The sequence below is a fragment of the Cuculus canorus genome, chromosome 3, assembly GCF_017976375.1.
Source record: "Cuculus canorus isolate bCucCan1 chromosome 3, bCucCan1.pri, whole genome shotgun sequence".
In the NCBI taxonomy this organism is placed as follows: Eukaryota; Metazoa; Chordata; class Aves; order Cuculiformes; family Cuculidae; genus Cuculus; species Cuculus canorus.
This window is the reverse complement of record NC_071403.1, coordinates 24,842,580-24,863,724: the sequence shown is the minus strand read 5'-3', so window position 1 is coordinate 24,863,724 and position 21,145 is coordinate 24,842,580. Positions and strand designations below refer to the sequence as shown.

The window sequence follows — 21,145 nt, the reverse complement described above, 5'->3', positions numbered from 1 at the left end:
TGATGATATCCTAAAGTTCAGAGATACTGCTACAATAAAACTTGTTGGAGCATCAAGGGAAATTGTATGATCTTGAGAACTTGAGTAATGAATGTAAATGAAATTTAATACTAAGGATTTCAGAAGACACTTAGGAACTAATAATAACAATCTAAGTGTTACTCTGGAAATGTTAGTAGTTGGAATTCACCAATTTACCAAAAGAACTTTTCACATTAATTGGTTACAGGTTGACTATGAGCAACATGTATCATATGGCTGTGAAAATGGAAATGTGATCCTGGATAATGTCAGTCTAAATATTTCCAGTCAGGTTTGGAAAATATTAACAAAATGTAAAGCCTACAATTTAACAGATACTGTGAGCAATTCTGTCAAGCAAGACACCCATGTTGAAGGAGGATAAATTTAACCTCATTAAATGCAAACAAAAGCTGCTATGATGATCTGGAGTGCCTGAAAGTCAAAGATGTAAGTGTGGTATATAAAACGTGAATCTGTTTAGCAAAGGTATAGAAAAATGAAGGAAGAGAGGACACGGCTGGTCAGTATGTGAACAGTGATGGTACTAAACTAAGTTATCCTGTACCACACAAATTCCCGCAACGTCCCAATGTGAATATGGACAACAAAAAGAAATTCATGGTATTTCATTCATCAACTAATAATCTGTGATGTATTTGCCTTCAGGGGACTGGATTCAATAGTTCAGATGTTCTCCTCCTGTATGAAGGTCCCTTCTCTATGAGAAATACTTATGAAGTCAGTTGCTGCAAAATGATCTGCTTTTGGCTCTTTTTCAAAAAGGTTACCAGGGCAAAGGAGGGGAACTGTAGAATTGCAGCTTTACTTGCGTATAAATAGGAGAGGGGCCTCTGCTGAGAATCGGAGTAGCTTTAAGATGAGTTTATATTAGCTCTTCAGTTTGGATTGTGAACATGTGTTTGAAGGAAATCTTCCAGCCACATCTGGTACTATGGTTTGATTTGTGACACAATAAGATCTCGGGCACATAGATTAGACTTCTTCCCTCTGGAAGTAAAATAGATGATTCACTTTCAAAGACACCTAATATACCTCATGCCCTGTTGACTGCTCAGTACACAAAGAGGCGAGGCAGAAGTAAAATTTCAGTAAATGTATCGTACACACTGGATCCTTAAGACCAGCTGCTCCTCTATGTGTATCTAGTCCCACTGAGTAGCTGCTTGTTAATGGAGATACAGCCCATGTGTCTCCTAGGGCTAAACATGAAGAAGTATCAAGCCCCATGCTGACCCTGGAAATCTGCCAATGGACAGTAAAGGAACTGGTTGCTGCCCATGTGTACAAATGACACTCAAACTTGTCACAGAGCTGCCAACATCTTTAGGAGTTTGATGTCTTACATTTTATTGCATAAAAACGCAAGAATGTTAGCTGTAAGAATAATTTTTTATAGCACAGGGGAGTGAATCATGTTACTGTTTCATTCAGTCCTTGGTAGTGGGTTTTCACTATAGTAACCATTTATTCAAACTCTTATGAATAAAATGAGTGAAATTCCATTCTCCTAAAAGCTGGATCAGCAATAGAGACTTGAATTTTTCTTGGATGTGTCTGTTAAAGAAGCACTGGTAATCTTAGGAAGGATAAGCACCTTTCTTATGACTTTAAAAATAATATCACTACAACAATAACATTAAATCAGATTTGGTTTTTGTTTACTGTCTTTTTCTCTTAATAGAACTCTATGTCTTTTTTCAAAAGATGAAAACAGCTGCAAGCTCTGCTTAATTTGATTTCTGCACAATGCAAGACTGTATGAAGAGCATACGTGTTAGTTGATTACCAAAAAGCAATAAGGGAGAATTTATTGTGGCACCAGCTTGCTTTCCTACTAAAGATGAGCTATTAAACACCATCTCACTTACACATAGATTGCCTATGATGAGTGATACTAGCCATATATAAAAGTAAAGTAGCTGATGTAGATAATCTACTTTCATAACTGAAAATGATATAATGTGTTTAAATTTACTTTGGCATTTATCAGAAGAAGTAATAGAAGAGAATGATGGCAGGTGGTAGAAAATATGTTGACATTTTCTTTCATCTTTGTGCACTTGTGACTAACTCAGAGCTACAAGCTTCACAAATAATTGTATCACAGAAAGTTAGTGAAAAAAAAGCATTATTAATGAGTTGTCTAAACTTTATATACTACTATATTTGAAAATGTGTATTTAGTACGAACATCTTCATCCAGAGAACAGTAACTAATAAATAGGAGTAATTAATGTTGGCTGTATGAGAATTCCTACTGGAATTTGCTTTCTCCATTACTCTGCAGTGGGAGATAAGCATCCAAACCAGGTGAGATTTTCTTGGACAAAAAGCAGTTGTAGAAAAGGATAATCCTGGGACCCTATTTTTCCCCAGTTCCTTTTTACTAAGCATCTCAGTCCCACTTTGGTAATCCTTCAGGGAATCTGTTTTCAAATTAGGAAAAGGACTTGGACTCAGCTTTAACTCATTTCCGGGCTAGACTATTGGTAGCTCCAAATGACTCTATGTATTCCTGTCCCTGCTGTGGAGTCATTGTGCATTGTAAAACTAATAAAATATTCACTGGTACAAAGAAAGATTGAATGGATACTTGATTGATCACTAATTTTCCTCTTTATTTGGCTCAGTGAATATTTACTTAATTCACACAAATATGATGGATATATAATAAAAGCCTTTTTGGGCCACAGGCTTATTTCTTGGTAGAAGGGCTTTTTTTTTCCTGTGTAGCATGTTGGTGTATATCTTCCAGAGGCAACAAAAAATATTGGCATTTGATACTCTTAAAATTTTGTTTTCTAGCCAAAGGCTGCTTGATAAAATAAACTGGTGAGAACATACTCTCCCGGTGTTTGCTTTCCGATATGGTTGGTGTATCTTTCTCAAAGTAGTGAGGACAGACTAAGTTGCTTAAACATAGGCTATTTTACACAGTTTGGGGTATTCAAGGCATCTGGTCAGAATTTATAGCTCTCACAGGCCACAGGAGAGGCCCATATCCTTCTGGGGTGGCAGCTGGAGGATGTTTGGTCAGACAACTCAATACTAATTCTCCAAAGTTTTACAATTCTCTGTGAGGTTCTGCTCACTCACTGTGAATATGGAACCTCTGGGAGTTGATGTAACATCAGTGCATGCTCAGTGACAGAAGTAAAGGATCATTTACAAGTTATCAATACAATTCATGTAAATGTGGTTACCATAATATTTCAAAGGCTCTAGGATCTGAATTCTGAAATTAGGGTTGTAAGGTTACTGTTTAACCTGGTTCGGTATCTGAATCTGACCTCAAGGGGCAGCAGAGTAAGCCTTTTGGGAAACCACAAAAAAAACCCCAGTGGCTAAATATAGCCAGGTTATCACAACATTTTCCTTAGTCTAGTGTTTCCTCATCTACACAAATCAACTCAACAGAGAGTCAAACTAAACCAGCCTGAAAATCACCAACTATTTTTCACATGTTAAAGCAATAAAACTGCAAAAACATTAGAAAATATAAACAAAACCAGGGTGGTTTTTTTTTTTTTTCCTGTTACTGGCAAAACAAAAAACCAACCCCCCCAACTTTATTTTTAGAATTCCACATCCTCCATTTTAATCTTTTTTTTTCTCCACTTACTTTCTCTAGAATTATGCTACCTACCTATCCAAAAGAGATATTTTTGGTGTTTAAATTCTGTTTGATAGGTCAGAGGTTAAAAATCAAGTAAAATTTCAAGGAAAATTTTCCTTTAAGAAATTCAGACAGTACCAATTTTTCTTCAAGATATATTCGTGAGAAAACGTTATCTCTCTCGGTAAAATCCTGTGATATAACTGCCATCTTTGTTCAAATACCGGGTGCTTTAACACCTACATTTTATAAAATATTTCATAAACTACTTTTAAATTAGTTATTTGAAATTTAGGGGAAAATGTGAGAAATAACTACCATCTTTTCTACAGTACTTTCATAAAATTATTAAGAAATGCTCTGTATTTCCTAGGGGTTGCACAAAAAAAAAAGAAAAAAAAATCAAATTTAAGAAGACCTTAACTTAAACAGCACTGTTACTGAAGTACATGTAAAGATATACAAATTTTATTTCTCACATTACTGTAAAAGGTCATTCTGATACAAGAACTTTTGTCACAAACATTGAATCGTAGAATGGTTTGGGACAGAAAAGACCTTAAAGATCATCCATTTCCAACCCTCCTGCCACGGACAAGAACACCTTCCACTAGAACAGGCTGTTCAAGGCCCTGTCCAGCCTGATCTTGAACATCTCCAGGGGTGCGGCATCCACAACTTCTCTGGGCAACCTGTTCCAGTGCCTCGGCACCTTCACAGTAAAAAATTGCTTCCTAATAGCTAATCTAAATGCACCCTCTTTCAGCTTAAAACCACTACTCCTTGTCCTACCACTGCACTGTCTGAGAAAGAGCCCCTGCCGATCTTTCCTGTAGGCCCTTCAGGTGCTGGAATGCTGCTATAAGATCTCCCCAGAGCCTTCTCTTCTTCAGCCTGAACAATCCCAACTCTCTCAGCCTGTCCTCATGTAGGAGGTGCTCCAGCCCTCTGACCATCTTCATAGCCCTCCTCTGGATTTGGTCTAACATCATCCTACTTTTGATGCAGCCTTGGATTCGTTTGGCTTTCTGGGCTGCAAGTGCACGTTGCTGGCTCACATTGAACTTCTCATCCACAAGCACCTCTAAAGCGTTCTTCTCAGGGGTACTCTCAAACCGTTCTCCACCCAGTATGCAATTGTGCTTGAGATTGCGGTGACCCAGGTAGAGGACCTTGCACTTGAATATCTTCTATTGTATTTTATACCAAGATCTTGATGAACTTCAGTCTTGATATTCATATTTCTTTTAAAATACTTTAAAATGGACGTCATAAATATCTTGTTTTCTTCTTGACCTAAATAAGGACAATAGAGAACACTTTCCTTCTGTAATGAAAAGTAGCACTATTTTTATTTCAGTAATTTTATTCAATATTAAAGAAGCTTATAATTCACTGTTGACAATATCAAAATCCTTCACACTGCCTTCAAGTAAATGACAATGCTCATTCTGTCACAATAATGATCTATTGGAAATCTGTAAATTTCTTCAGGAACCTCGATGTAGGCAGAATTGCTTATATTAGAAGAATAAAAAGTAAGAATCATTGTTATGTGTTCAAAAATAAGAAAAATAGATTTCAGTGAAACAACTCTGAGAATTTGTATATAGCTGAACATTGTAGGGCCAGAGCAAGAATTTCAGGGTTCAGTATTTTACCTGTGGCTTCAAAGTAGTTAGTTCCTCAGGAAACTTAGGAAATCAGGAAAGGAGATGAGGGAGTGTGTTGGCAAAAGTGCTGGATCACCCTTCAAGAAAGTAGGCTACTGTCACCCAACACTAAGGGGACAGGTACTTACAACACATAGCTACATCCCAAACTCTGATGTGTTGAAGATGTGTTACTGTGGGCTCAAATGTGTCATTGTAGGTTTTAAGAGTTTTCCTCATAACCTATCTTCCTCCCTTTATCACCCAAGAAGTTTAACATACACAGTTAAAGGAATACTTTGAATATGTGGATGTCTTACTTAAGTCCTGTTGCTCTGCTTTGTGCTTGTGTTTGTGGGGCTAATGCAAATGGGACTCAAGAATTATTTTCACAGCTCACAGATGAATAGTCAGATTGTTATATTATTTATAACAGTTATGTAGTCTTGTGAAATGAGGAAAACATCAGCATCACTGTTGTAACAGTACAGCACAGATTGTTAATGTGCTATCAAATGAGTAATACAAAAACTCATTTTTAAATGGTTTTGGTAACAAGTTAAATTAATTTACTGCCAGATTTGATAACATTTAATTTTATCCCATGCTTAGAGCCTTTAACCTTTCTTCTCTTTTAAAAATATATTTCTAGTGTGTATTTAATCAAAATTAATATCTACATTTGGGCTAGGCTTGTGTTTTTAACACTCTTGAGTGAAACTTCCCGGGAGTAACAGTTCAGTAGCAGGATTTTCATCTTTTAGTTTGTGTGGGAATGTATGAAAACCTTCATGTTTAATCTCGCATCTTCAGGCAATCTGACGTCTCTTTACCAAAGCTGTTTGGAAAAGTGGCTACAATTTTTATGGATGCCAAATTTTTCGACAAATGTCTTGTCCTGTTTTTAAAGTTTACCAAAGCCTACTCTTACCACTTTAGTAAAAAGATCCTATAAAGAAGAGGGAAAGTGTGATTCAATGAATTAAGATATGAAAAAGGACCAGACTACTTCCTGCTTTTTGTGAGTTATCGAATTATTTTTCCTGTTGACCACCTTCTGTTTTATGAACTCCCACCTGATAAATCTATGTCAGAAAACCTTGTTGACCCTTAAGATTTATGATTAATGAATTGAGTGTAGACAGGCATCTTCTACTGTAGCACTGTCCTGATGGAACCAGATGCTGGTTAGGTAATCTGAGCTCTAAATTCTATTTGTATAGATACCCAAAACATCTCAAACGAGTAATTTTGATCCTTTCTCCTTCTACATTTTTGGATTTCTATCTGTTATTTCAGTTGTGTGTGTTGAGATAACTTAGTTCATTGAGACATGGACAACCTATAAAGTTGTTGGGACACTGGAACTCCTATTTTTTTGAAACTGTACAAGTACCGGTGCATTAATAAAACAGCTGAGTGGTGAGTGGACAGGTAAGGTCACCTACACAACCGGTAAGTGTAGACACATTGGAAGCACAACCCATTTATGGATCAGCAAGTCACCACTTCACTAAAGAAGTAAGAGAACGAAGAAAAGATGGACTTAGGAAAGGCATAGATTAATGCTCAAGAGCTATCAAAAAGTTGATTGTACGTGAGTGCCAGATGTACCGTGTACTGCGTGTGAGGAGGCTTTAGTTTGTGAATGAGGTATTTTGCTTTGAACTGGATAAGCCAAAGTTATATAAAACTGTGTCATAGATTTGTTTGGGTTTTTTTCCTTTCCTTTTTAAAGGAACAGAAAAGCAAATGCAGGAATTAATTCAATGTAGGAGTGTTTTTGTCTATCAATACAATAAATAACTGCTAGCTTGCTATAATTAAAGTGCCATTAAGACATTTGGAGTGTCAGTATAGTTTGGATGAGTTTGGAAGAAGGAAATTGCTATTGTACAACCATTTAACATTGAAAGGATAGTTATATTGAAGGCTTCAATACAATGAGAGGAAAAGAAGGTTCTGAAAATGTGTGAGGCCTATTGTTATAGGATTATTATTATTCAGCCATGTGCATTCTAAGAAAGAGACTCAAACTACACAGAGGTTACACAAATGCTCTGTATATGCTATTTATAAATGTCCCATCACTCCTCAGTATAGCTGATTAGAATCACTTGTAGCTCTGAGAATGATTTTATAATCAAAGACACATAAATGTGTTTTTTTAATTAGTCACACCTGCACACATTTAAAATTACACACCCTGCTGTTCCCTGTAGATGCTGTAAAAAACAAATGTGCTGTTCAGATTCAGTGCGCTATTTTTAAATGCCCATAATTTGTTATTTAAAGATCAGTTGTCACGTATTTTTTTTCCCTTAAGCATAGCAAAAAGCACTGTTTATCATGCAGAGAGATGTACATTTTTTTTTCCATTTGGTATTGAATGCATTGTTACATCTGAGCTGAAAATAAAATATTTGGTCTTGGGGTCTTGCACGAAATCTCAAGGTAAAGAAAGTTGGATTCATTGAATATATGTTGTATCCAACATTCCCACAAGTCTGCGAAACATAAGTTCGGTTCTCCACTTTGTTTGAAGACATCTAAAGCCATAACAATACCTGTAACACTACCTGCAATTCTGTGTTAAGGCTGAAGAATGTTGAGGTGGAGAAAAGAAAACAAGTTCATGTCATATAGATAATTGGACAGTCACTGAAAAAAAGCTAACTGATATCAATGCCTTTTCTAGTGGATGTATCAGATAAAACTCAAAAGATCATTCTCATGCATGACTGTCTGACTCACAGAATATTTAAACAGCCCTTATATAGGGAAACCACTCTAAAAGGAAAGATAGTCGTTGTGGAGCTCAATAAATACATGCTTAGCCTTCACATTGATATCTAGACCAACTCTGGCACTACATCTGTCTTTGTCTGATTCAGAAAAAGGATCTAAACTTAGATCTTTAGTGCATTAGCTGAGTATGTTAACTACAGTGGGATACCAGCCCACTGCTATCTCATAAGAGTAATATATCTCGAGAAGAGATACTAACATTTTGTTTTGACAGTCACTGTGATTTTATATGAGCTGTTCATTGCTTCTGTTTTTCCTATATGTCTTACATATTCAAGGTACCCTTGGGAGTCTGCTAGGCCTGTCCAGGCACAGCAAGGTTTACTGTTTGAACTTACTCAGCCCCAAGGAGGCTGCTGGACATACTCCAAGAAAGTTGTTATAGCCACAGAATCTTAATTCTCTTTATTTGTGTATGTTCCCCTATGTCATTCCCCCCATGGTGGTAATTCACATTAGACCTCCAGGATGTTGCTGTTTCTGTGCCTTAAACTGTGTCTACATCACCTGTCATTATTTTTCAGGTCAAGCTAGAGCCAGGCCTTTTTCTTTTATGGTTAGTTGGTGCTGCTGCTTTTCACATTACCTCATCTGGCTCCTTTTCTGTGAGAAAAAGCAGAGAAGAAACTTATAGCCTAATACTTACTCTTTGCTTTCTCTTTTTCATCTTCCAGCTGGGTGGGCATGTAAGAACCCTCCATCCTTTCTTCTTTGTTTGTCCTTTTCCATTCCTTTCCAGCTAGGGATAAAAAAGAAGAAAATAAAACTCATCCAACAATAACATAACTCTACCCCTACATTCATCCCTCCTCCTTTAACATATATAATAAAATCATCTAACATTCCCTCCACTCAAAGAAATGTACACATTTACTTTAGAATCAATCTATTCAGTTAACCCAATGACACCAGTTCCACTCTGAGCAGGCAGCAACCCCAAGCACAGTGGCATCACACATGGATCTAAAAATTACCTTCTGTTGTGGAAAAGAAAGAAGAGGGACATGGACAATCCGAGTTATACAGAGACGCTGTGGGGTCGAGAATTGATGAGAAGGTGCATGGTCATGCACATTGTCCTACACCAGGTTAACTTACGTAGATTCACCAGTCAGAGCAGAGGTAGCCTTAACAATAGCAGCTCACAGGCACTGGTGTAAAGTTTTGCTGGTGTATCCGTCTATAAACAGCAGGATTTAGCCTAAGGATAAGGAGCCTTTCAGAGGGCTTCCACAAACACCAATATCTGCCTACATTATAACTTCCTTATACCTAATTCTAAAGAAGAAAAAAAACCAACAAGGGTAATGTTAAGCTCCTTACAATATTTTAAGAATTTCAAGATTGTGTGAATGCATTTCCTCAGATAAGCCACACTAGTGGAAACTTCAATTCAGCTCACGTGTAAGGAGACCCACAGCATGTTTTAGTTCCAACCTACTTGTGACCCTCTGCTTCTTCCTTTTCTGAAGCTCGCAGCCTGGAATTTCTTAATGATTACTGTAGATAAAGCTGTTAATTTTGAGGACTTCTGAGTGCACTTCCAGCCCTTGTTGTCCCTGTCCATATTCTGGAGCTTCCCCCACCCTGCCCACTGCTCAGGACCCAGTTTCAGGCCTCCTTGGCTATGAGCCCCTGCCCTACTGATGCCTCTCCAAATTTCCACAGCCTTATCCGGCCTGGCCACAGGTCCCCTGAGCCAGGCCCATCGATAGGCTGCACCTGGCTGAGGTGGTTGGATAGGCACTGTCTGGTGACCACCCCCCCCCAAGTGACCCTGGCCCTGATAGTGAGCAGAAAACTGAAGGAAACCATGAAAAGGGGGATGTTGACCATTTTGCAAACCAGAAAAAATTAGTAAATTTCAAAGCATGAAATATTTCTCTTAAAAGTTTCTTTCTTACCTTTACCTCCACACAGCTTTGCACAAAAAGCTGTAACAATCTCATCGAGCTACCATAATCCTGCTCTGGAGTGGGGCTGAAAGTGTCCACCTGACTGCTTCTCAGTCTGTCTCTCATACAAAGACTGCGTGTTTCTGTTACCTTAAGCTGACAATTTTTTCATTTTTTATTCTTTTTTCGGCACATGAGGCGTAGGAGGAAGGTATGGCCAAGGAACGCTGCAGGATGTGGATAGTCTATCTTTAACCACAGCAGCATGGTTTTAAAATGTCTTAATCTGCTTGAGACATCCCAAGAAACTCGAGGTTCATGCAATGATTCTACTGACACATATTAATCATGATTCTACAAATATAAACCTTTATGAGAAGAATCACGGGTGACTTAATTAAGGAATTATATCACCTCATGGTAAGTGGGTGTAATTAGATGAAAGTCATGTAAAGACAGGAGTGCAACACAAAAATCAGCTGAGAAGTTGTGTGTGAATAAGCAGATTCATCATACCTATTAAAAAACAATGGAAATATGTACTGGACTGGTTTTGTTCTACCTCTGAAGTGCAGAGAACCCGGTTCTCAATATGCTTTCTCTCCTTAATGAATGATGGAATAACTATTTAGTTGTACAACTTTCAGATTACAATTTTTTTTTTTAAATCTACCGGGGTTATTTCCTGACATATGGATTTCTAAATGTGTATGGATAAAGATAACTTATGGTGCACTGAGATTTAGGTTCCAACTTCCAACCAGCTATGTGATAGGAAGCTACTTTTACACTGATGGATCTTTATCTCAGTCTTAATGTAGTTCAAAATTACTGTATACCCTTCACTTATACTACACGGTACATATGTATTGAAAAAAACCTTTAAACATATTTTAATCTGACTATGAAAAATTCTGATGAATTCTGATGAATTTTGGACTTCAGTAAAGCCTTTGACACAGTTTCTCACAGCATTCTGCTGCAGAAACTGTCAGCCTCTGGCCTGGACAGGCGCACACTCTCCTGGGTTGAAAACTGGTTGAATGGCCGGGCCCAGAGAGTGGTGGTCAATGGAGTTAACTCCAGCTGGAGGCCAGTCACAAGTGGAGTTCCTCAGGGCTCAGTACTGGGTCCAGCTCTGTTCAATGTCTTTATCAATGACCTGGATGAAGGCATCGAGTGCACCCTTAGCAAGTTTGCAGATGACACTAAGCTGGGAGGAAGTGTGGATCTGCTGGAGGGTAGGGAGGCTCTGCAAAGGGATCTGAACAGGCTGGACTGCTGGGCCAAGACCAATGGGATGAGATTTAACAAGGTCAAATGCCGGGTCCTGCACTTGGGGCACAACAACCCTATGCAGCACTACAGAGTGGGGGAAGAATGGCTGGAGAGCTGCACGGAAGAGAAGGACCTGGGGGTGCTGGTTGACAGCCGACTGAACATGAGCCAGCAGTGTGCCCAGGTGGCCAAGAAGGCCAACGGCATCTTGGCTTGTATCAGAAATGGGGTCACCAGCAGGTCCAGGGAGGTTATTCTCCCTCTGTACTCAGCTCTGGTGAGACCACACCTCGAGTACTGTGTTCAGTTCTGGGCCCCTCACCACAAGAAGGATGTTGAGGCTCTGGAGCATGTCCAGAGAAGAGCAACAAAGCTGGTGAGGGGGCTGGAGAACAAGTCTTATGAGGAACGGCTGAGAGAGCTGGGGTTGTTTAGCCTGGAGAAGAGGAGGCTGAGGGGAGACCTTATTACTCTCTACAACGACCTGAAAGAAGGTTGTGGAGAGGAGGGAGCTGGCCTTTTCTCCCAAGTGACAGGGGACAGGACTAGAGGGAATGGCCTGAAGCTCCGTCAGGGGAGGTTCAGGTTGGATATCAGAAAAAAATTCTTCACAGTAAGAGTCATTGGGTACTGGAACAGGCTGCCCAGGGAGGTGGTCGAGTCGCCTTCCCTGGAGGTGTTTAAGGAACGAGTGGATGAAGTACTTAGGGACATGGTTTAGGGAGTGTTAGGAATGGTTGGACTCGATGATCCAATGGGTCCTTTCCAACCTTGTGATTCTGTGATTCTGTGAAGCAGTGCACAGTTTAAAATGAAACACACACAAAATAGATAACAACCGAGAAAGAAATCCTAAGAAACTTCATTTGAATTTCCATAAAATATCAGTGGATACTACAAACAATCATTGAGGTACTCCCTTAGTGGTCATTGATAGGACTTAAAATTAGTAAGTTCTATGGAGATCCAGATGAAAATGTAGGGTAAGGATGACAGGGGAAGTGCAACGGTATTTGACACATTCAGGTCAAAACAGTCTTGATGGAAGATTGTTGTAATGCCATTGCCAGCCAACGAGTGTCCGTTCCAGACACCACACAGTCAGGAAAACCTTCCAGTTTCTGTCTGACTGCTTCAGTGTATATACCATACTCGTTCAGATGAGTGTCAGGGTATTGGCCAAAGACCATTGTCTTTTGAAGTGGTCTTATATCTACTCAAACAGAAAATCTAGGCTTCAGGTTACTCTGATGCAGCAGTACTGTGCATATCAAAGATAAAACCGGTAAGTATTACTGTCTCTCATTTTCACCCTCTGCTGTTGTTATCCCTAGCACCACTGGTGCAGCAGATTCTCTTTGTGTTGTCAATAGCAGAAAACAAATATTTAGCACATAGGAGAACAGTATTAATTGACAAGGAAAAAAAAGCTTCCGATCTCAAAATGTGCTTTTACTCACACTGAATTTAATGTAATGCTGACCAAATTTCTTTGTTATCAAGCTATCAGATAGGACAATATAGATCACCCAAACTGAAGCAACAGATCTGTGTCCTCTGCTCCCCGTAGTCCTCTACTTTTAGGGTCCTTTGAGTCACTGCAGCTTCTTCTTGGACATTTTATTCACCCTAGAGTGCCCAATGGCCCCTTTGCTTTACATTCTGCTGGTGTCAACCATCTATGTGAACGCCTATTTTCTATCCACTGATCTCTCTTTAGACGTACCTGGGAGAAGGCTCTATTTTTCCCTGAGGTTACTGCAGCTCTGCTCATGAGCAAATGCAGCACAGGGAACACAACTTGTCATATTTACAAAAATGTTTACTGATATTATTCCTGATAACTTTGCATTATGACTTTCTTCTTTATATTTAATGTGCTTTTGCATAAGTATGTCTTTTCCTTCTGCAGAACACCCATAATAGCAAGCTGATACATTGAGAGAAGAAGAAATAGAATCATAAAACCATAGAATGCGTAAAGTTGGAAAAGACCTTTAAGATCATCAAGTCCAACCATCAATACAACACTAACATGCCTACTAAACCATGCCCTGAAACACCACATCTACATGTTTTTTGAACACCTCTAGTGATGGCAAATCTACCACTTACCCGGCAGTCTGTTGCAATGCTTCATATCTCTTTCAATAAAGAAATTTTTCCTAATATCCAAGCTAAACCTCCCCTGCTGCAACTTGATGCCATTTCCTCTTGTCCTATCACTTGTTACCTGGGAGAAGAGACCAACACCCATCTTGCTACAACCTCCTTTTAGGTAGTTGTAGAGAGCAACAAGGCCACCTTTCAGCCTTCTCTTCTCCAGGTTAAACAACCACTCTCTATACAGCTGTGGTGATACATTTGGCATTTTTATATCCCTTTTGTTATGAGAAGATTTTCTGCAGTGGTTTTTATTAGGTATGAAATCAAACTGATCTTTCTCTCCCAAAAAAAGAAGAGGGACTGCAGCTGATTGTTGTGATGTTGTTTTAGTGATGTAGGGATCTGGATGAACAAGGAAAGACTTATGCTCATGAAACTCTTGTATTATTGATTTTTCAAACAAGTATGAAGAATTAATTGTCTTTCATGTTCCATTTTATTAATTTGTAAAATGGACATTCTTTCTGGGTTTTTTTTCTTTGACTATTAATAGCAGTTTCAATCCAGAATACTTTCGGCTGATTTAAAGAATTATACTGTTTCTCACTTAGCAAACCCATAAGAAGATAGAACATTCAGTAAGTGGAGTTCTATGTCTAATCTACATGCCTATGGACCAAATCCCCAAGCTCTTATTTAATGTCATTTAGCGTTATTCCTCATGCAGACAAAATCTCTTAATCTTTGATCTCATGATCCTATATGATGTACTGAATGCAATTACAAATGTTTGCCGTGGTCTCTAAGAATGAATGTTAGGTCAATAAGTAATTAGAGTGGTCAAAACTTTTCACATTCTCTATCATTGTTTTTTAAACGAAAGATCTTTTCCCTTAAAGACTGCATTTCAAAAGAATTAAATTCCTTGAAATGTACACTGATGTATAACAAAAACGACAAAATGAAATGGAGAATTTCTAATTTGTTACCTGCATTCACTCAATCTAGGCAGAAAAATGTTTTTTATCACTACTGAAAGTAGAATTCTTTTGCTTGGCAAAGTTCCCTTTCTCCTTGATAGGAAGAGGGACTCAACATTTCTTGGTGAAATCATTTATTGGCTTCTAAACAATGATCTGCACTTTGACAACGGAGGTAACATGACAAAAACTCAGTATTTTGTAGTCTGACATTTAATGTTTACAAACACTGTATTAAAAAGTGTTGTTGCCCCTTTGTAACTGTGTGAGATTACTTTGAGGAATTATCTAAGAGATTCTGTTATATTAAAATAAATTCCTCTGCAGTTTTTGAAGATGCTTTTCTTTAGTACACTCAACTTATTTATATTGAGTTTTTAATCAAAGTCTTAACAAATTTCACATAACACGTGTTATAAGTGTTAGAATTATGTATGACATCTACTAATGATCAGTAGGTAAAACCTCAAATGTTAAACGATTTGTAACTATAAAAGGTCATAGATTGCATCCAGAATATAATTAAGCATTTGGGAATGCATGTTACTTAAACCAAATATAAGAAATGATACTTAGTGAAAATTTTGCCTAGAGATTTTAGACTATCCCTTTCTTGATTAATATTTCCTGTTATCTCCCGAGAATATGCATCCTGTAAGCTGAACAAGGATACTGTATTTTTTCTGCTGAAAAATCCTCAGGATTTTTGTTTACATGTTTAGGGTTTTTTTTGTACAGTGACAGAAACATCACAAAACCTGTTTGTATTTATATCAAATGCACATTTAAGGTACAAATCAATTTTAAATATTTAGTTGTCTGTCTTAACGGATAGGAAGAATTCCAGATGAAAATCCTGGCACGCTTGGCAAGGATGAACTTTTTAAAGCAATTAAAATGTAAAAGCAAGAGATATAGAGAAGAAAATTTGTGTCTTGTCATGTGACTACTGGCAGCAGCTGTTGCAACAGCAAAATCTGTACATTAGGCCTTTTTTTTTTTACTCCATGAATCCATAAGATTTGTGTCCCTTCTCTTACCTAAAAAATCCCTTTATTTCAAACACTGTTATTCATCATTCTGAACACTTATTACCTCTGATTGTTAATCTGTATATATCTGGCTAAATATATTCTTTCATTTTTCTACTATGATTTAAAGAAATGTATTACTAAAAATAATAAATATTTTTTTAAAAAAAGGTGAATGCCTTGAACATTTTGCTGATCTTTTAAATATCTTTCTTCCATCATAAATGAAGATCAAGACTGCCGCAGTAGCATTGGGAATATGTACTCACTATGTGAAGACTTTAGGCACTTAATGTTACAAGTAGACATTAAACATCTAAATATTAGAAGAAAACCCAAACCTACCTTCATATTGTTACCATTTAATCTTCAAGCTTGTATCTTGTCACTATCCTTAAAATATCCATAGTCAGCTGAAAAGGTAGACTTGGGTACTGTGACACATTGAGTTATGAAGTCTATAAGTTGCTCATCTAACTCTGAGACTTCTAATTCATTTTTCTCATGGAAGCGATACAAGTTTCCCTGCACCTACACCTCCAGGATGGAATGCAGTTAGACCAATGCTGATGCAGAGAAGACTGACCAGAATGCTGAATCCTGGGATGCTTTTCTAAGCAGAAAGTATAAAAAGCATCAAAGACGGAGACGCCTCTGAAAGTGCCTTGCTGCAAGGTCTTGCTTAGCTGCTTCTGTGCAACTGGGATTTAGAGTTTTCATCTTCCACGTTGGTTCATATGCACAGGTCACTTTTTCACTTAAAATTCAAGCAGGTGAAAACTACCTTTCTGGAAAATAGTTTAATGGTAGGAGCATGTTGCAGACAGCATAGTACGTGATTCAGGTCTCTTTAACCTGGGAAGACCTGAACTGCTGTTTCCTCCATCTATTCTATACCAGCAAACAGAATGCACGAGGGCCCTGAGGATAAGTGGTATCACATACCTCATGTCCTTACAGCAAGACTTTCTTTGTGGTCCCACTCATACTCAACTGGAACAAACTCTGGTCTGGTTATGTCTTGAATCTTGCCTATGAGAGTGCCAGCGTAATGTGGGCTGATATGGTCCAACATGATGCTGAAAGGATGCACGACGATGTGCTAGTATTACGCCATGTGCCCTAGCCATGCTTAATTCGGTAGGATAGATATAGCAAATGAATATCATGGTCATAAGTGTATAGAGTGCTCTGTGTCCTCATCATTACTTCTTTTGGAATTGTGCCACTCTGCAACCAAGAATACTTGATTCAGAAGCTGAGAAAGAGCATATAAAAGACAAGTGACCTTGCTAACAGAGTTTTAAACACTCTAAACAAAATGAAAACCAGCTCTGAGAGTCTTCCTTGCTTCATGAGTGCCCTAAATGCAATGCAGAACAAGGAAACCACCTCTGTTTCCCTCCTCGTTATTTCAAAGAGAATAAGAACTACACAGTTTCCTGAAAACATACTTTACCCTGTGGATTCAAAGCAGATGATTTCACCTCCAACATGAGGAGACAGAAAGATAAGAATTCAAAGACACCCATATCTCCGCATTTTCCTGCTCATTTAACCCTACAATGCACATTACATCTACCTTAATGGGCAAGGCTCTTCCTGAACTCTAGCTCATTTGTAATACAAATTTTGCACTCCACTCACCAGACCAGGTGTGAGGTACTATTGAGAGAAGGCAGATTCTGGTATTATGGTCAGAATTTTGATAATAGAAAGATGCAAAAAAATCTTGAAGAGTATTATTGATAATTTTTTTTCCATCTTCCTTTAATGACACAGCCTTTGAAAAATATTTATAGGTATTTGCTGACTGTAGAGGGGTGATAACTCTTTGGAGAAAGCTGCAGGTTTTTTTTAGTCAATCTGCTCCACAAAGTTGAAACAACACCAGCAATGTGCACTAAAGCTGGCTAGGACCATTTGAAGTCCATTTTAAATCACAGCTGTCAACAGAATACACGAGTCTCAATTATTTGATCCTGGCAGATGTTATCGATTATATTCACTTTTTAATTACAATAGGAATATTCACTGTCTCACAGTTCTGCAGAACGTACACCGGTGCTCTTTCACCAGTTCATTAAATTTGTTGTCCACTAGGTGGGGGTAGACAACCTCAGTCAAACAACGGTATTCCTGGAAAGGAAGACTACTGAAAGATAGCATAGAAACTACTGTAAATTTAGATTATTTCAGAGGTTTTGTTTGGGTGGTGGTTTGTGTTTTGTTGGATTTTTTTGTTGTTGTTGGTTTTTTGTTTTACATTAAAGTTGATAATGAACTGAGGTCACAGGCAATAAAGTTCAATTTGAGTTGGGGGGAAGCTACTATGTTGAACTTCCAGAATTATGTCAGGTCATTTCTGTAGCAATACAAAACTACACTGGTAAATAAAATAACTAAGTGAGTCACTGAATATCATCCATGAGTACAATATGTGCCCAGACTATTATGGATAGATTATTTTCAACTACTTATTGAGCATCATAATAATTAAATAAAATATGTAGTCTGCAATAGGTAGATCCAGGAATTTTTTAGATTTTAAAGATAGCCATAGGAACAAAGACAAAATGATCTAACTTGTCTGAACATCGTGAGGGACCAAAAGTCAATGTAACTATGATTTAATTAGCAAGTTCACATGATACAATTATACGTGCACCTGACACAGTCCATATAAACATCTATTTCTGAGTGAAAATTGCAAGGAAATTAAAAGTGAAGTCAGATTGGCCACACAGCTGAGTCACATAAATAAGATCAGGTACAAGTATTACAATGAATGCTTTTTCTGAAGGTTAGCAAGTAAAAAAATATTTCAATAATATACTGAAATTTCTCTGAAAGCCTAGTTGTCAGGAAATGCTAGCTGATACTAACCCTAGAAGCCTTTCATAAAACAGGCTAGTGGGGAATAGGATACTGTCAGATCAATTTTTTTTGTGAACTGAGCTAGCGTTTTAAAAGCATTCTATCTAGAATCAAAGGTTTGTAAACTAATCTACTGTTCTCTTCCTTTTAAGTAGCATCTTTACTACTATACATATTTTAATTGTTGTAACACATAGTGTAATTTGGGACAAGAAGTTAATGATTTATCAATACATTCAATTTTATTTAATTAGATAAAGTCAATGTTATTTGAGAACAAAGTTCAATTTCCAGCATTTTCAAACTGTTACCACCAAAAAAAAAAAAAAAAAGTAAAAATAAAATCATTATAAAATTCTAATAGTTCAACTTATTTGTGTGGTCTAATGAATGTCCTATTTTTAGTTTTCATGCTATTTTCTAATATATTTCTTCACTTTCCTTCCACACAATACAAATGTGCTTCACCTTTTGTTTCAGTCTCTGCTACAGCTTTCCTTTGCTTAAGCTGTAACTGCCTACTTCCAGAGGTTTCATTTCTCATTTGAGTTAATAAAGAACAGTTTTTCTATTTCACTAACACATTCCAGTTTCATCATTTTGACAAACTTGGAAGAAATGTGCAAGGGGAAATATGTTCATTGAATAAATGTTAAACTACATTTGCATGCTAATATTTTCCCATAATTGGACATTACACACAGAGACATTTTTTCTATCTGTGAAAAGACATATCAAACTCAAACTGGGAACTTACTTCTATATAGCAGTTGTAGAGAAAACACTTGCAGCAGCTCTCAGTCCTAGCAGCGGTAATCTTTTTCTCTCAGAGTGTTTAGTGGTACAAGAAAGCATTGACAAAGCCGATGGATATGCTTTGAAATGAGAAACAATGCTTCTGAATATATACCTCTATGACTTCTGAAATATTCAATGTAATTATTCTGAACTAAACCACAACTATTTTAAGAAATAAGTATTATAATTTTCAAATATTCCTTTATTAGATATTTTCAGTGATGCAAATGATATATAAAAAAAGTATTGAAGTACTTTAGACTAATAGCCACATCACATTAAATAGTAACTCGTGCTCACATTGGTTTAACACAGGTTTAAAGAGCTTTTAAATAGTTTTAATTTGTTATGAGAATTGGTCTAAAATGTTCCAAAGTATCGAGTGCTGAATATATTTGCATTAATATCAAACTACTTTGAATATTCTATATTTCAAGACAGATTTTACTGAGAGGTTTCTTAATATGACATAAGAAATGCTTTCATATACTAAGGTAGGGGTGTAGTGATACATGCCTATATTGTAAGCATAATGAGTACTTACCTTTCCTTAGAGTATCAGCTAAGTTATCATATTATGTACTCTTTTCTTAACTGATTATACGGAGCTTGGAAAACAGTTTTCTGTTTCCCCCTGTGTTTCATTCAGCCTATTCTAGAAGCCCTTAAATAAAGATACATGCCGAAGACCATAATTATTTTTCACTATCTTTGTGGCACAGGAAGCTACTCTGAAGTTACCCTGGGTGATAGGACTTCTCACTTCTTCCTCTGTGCATACTTTTTTATACGCTACACCTGTCTCCACTATTTGCCCAGTGGCATAGCTTGAACATTTCTCTAATATAACGGTTCCACAACCTCCCTTCTTTTTTCGCTCTGTCAACATAAATCAAAACCTCCTGCAGTTAAGGTATAATTATACAGTAATAGTTGCAATACCAGAGAGTGATTCGGATCCTGCTGAAGTCAATGACAGCTCTCTATTCACTAGCAATATCTAAAAGTAACCTAAATGTTCAGGTCAATTTACAAACATCTTTTGTTCTGCTACCTCCAAAATCCAAAGCAGAAATACAAGTGACTACTCTGTAAAGTGTGCAATGCTTAATTATTGAACCTACAACGTTCTGCATGCACCATATGGACATTGAATACAGGTGCAGCCACTTCAGCATGCTGTAAATGTGCCAGGCGTGTTAAATGCTTACTGATATACACTGTGAACAGTGCATTCCCAATTATTTTAACTCTATGCAATTGCAGAGAGTTTTAACTGCTTTTTGTTTTAATTTATTTTAATTGCTCTGTTCTGATGGAGAAACTGAACTTCTAGGAATCCAACACAAATGGCCAAATTCTTTATTCATCAAAATTTTTCAGGTTGCTGAAAATACTCACAAATTCAGATCGAATATATACTTTCTGCTGAACATGAACAAACATTGAAAATTACCAGAAAAGTTAATTTCAACCATTCCCTGGTGAAGTATTTTGATTTTGGGCTGCAGGGAGTTGTGTTGGGATATAGGTGTAATTCCACGAATTCGGGACAGAATCACTAAAACAAGCAGAGGGAAATTTTCTGGAGGGACGGGCTATTTCCTAGCTCAGAACAGAAGTCTTATCAGAAATTTTCTCTCTCTCAACAAAATGCCTTATTCTGCAAGTTACAGAGCAGCCTAGAGTGTGATGCTGTTCCAGTAAGTATAAATTGGATGTTTATTAATTAAGAACATGGTAGTCATGTACTTCTTTTTCCAGCTGAGTGCTTGAATCACGAGGTTTGTGATAGGTAGCATGAAAAAATAAATGCTGAAAAGTATAGTAATTCTTATTAAAGTTTTCTTATAAATTTTGTGAACTCGAGACAATAGCCTTCTCTTGATTTTGACAATTTCTTTGATTTTCAAGAAAAGTACTTTAAGCCTGAAACTGAATCAAGTATATTGGACTGAATTTATTTCTTCTTAGAACTGTTAGAACAAGAAGCCCTCAATTATTAACTGGAATTGAAACAGAAAATAAATCTCCCAAAACAGACTTCTGCATTTTAATT

The 21,145-nt window shown here is 37.2% G+C and overlaps 1 long non-coding RNA gene across 3 annotated transcripts in view; it reads right to left on the bottom strand.

Annotated features, from left to right (window-relative positions):
* Positions 1 to 4,141: 4,141 nt before the first annotated feature.
* Positions 4,142 to 21,145, bottom strand: part of LOC128851840 (uncharacterized) — a 31,196-nt gene continuing 14,192 nt past the window's right edge. For all 3 annotated transcript variants that reach the window (XR_008449346.1, XR_008449345.1, XR_008449344.1), the window contains 2 exons: positions 8,708 to 8,860; positions 4,142 to 4,957 (listed from right to left, as the gene is read on the bottom strand). This is a non-coding gene — a long non-coding RNA (uncharacterized LOC128851840). The remainder of the gene's footprint in view (positions 4,958 to 8,707; positions 8,861 to 21,145) is intronic.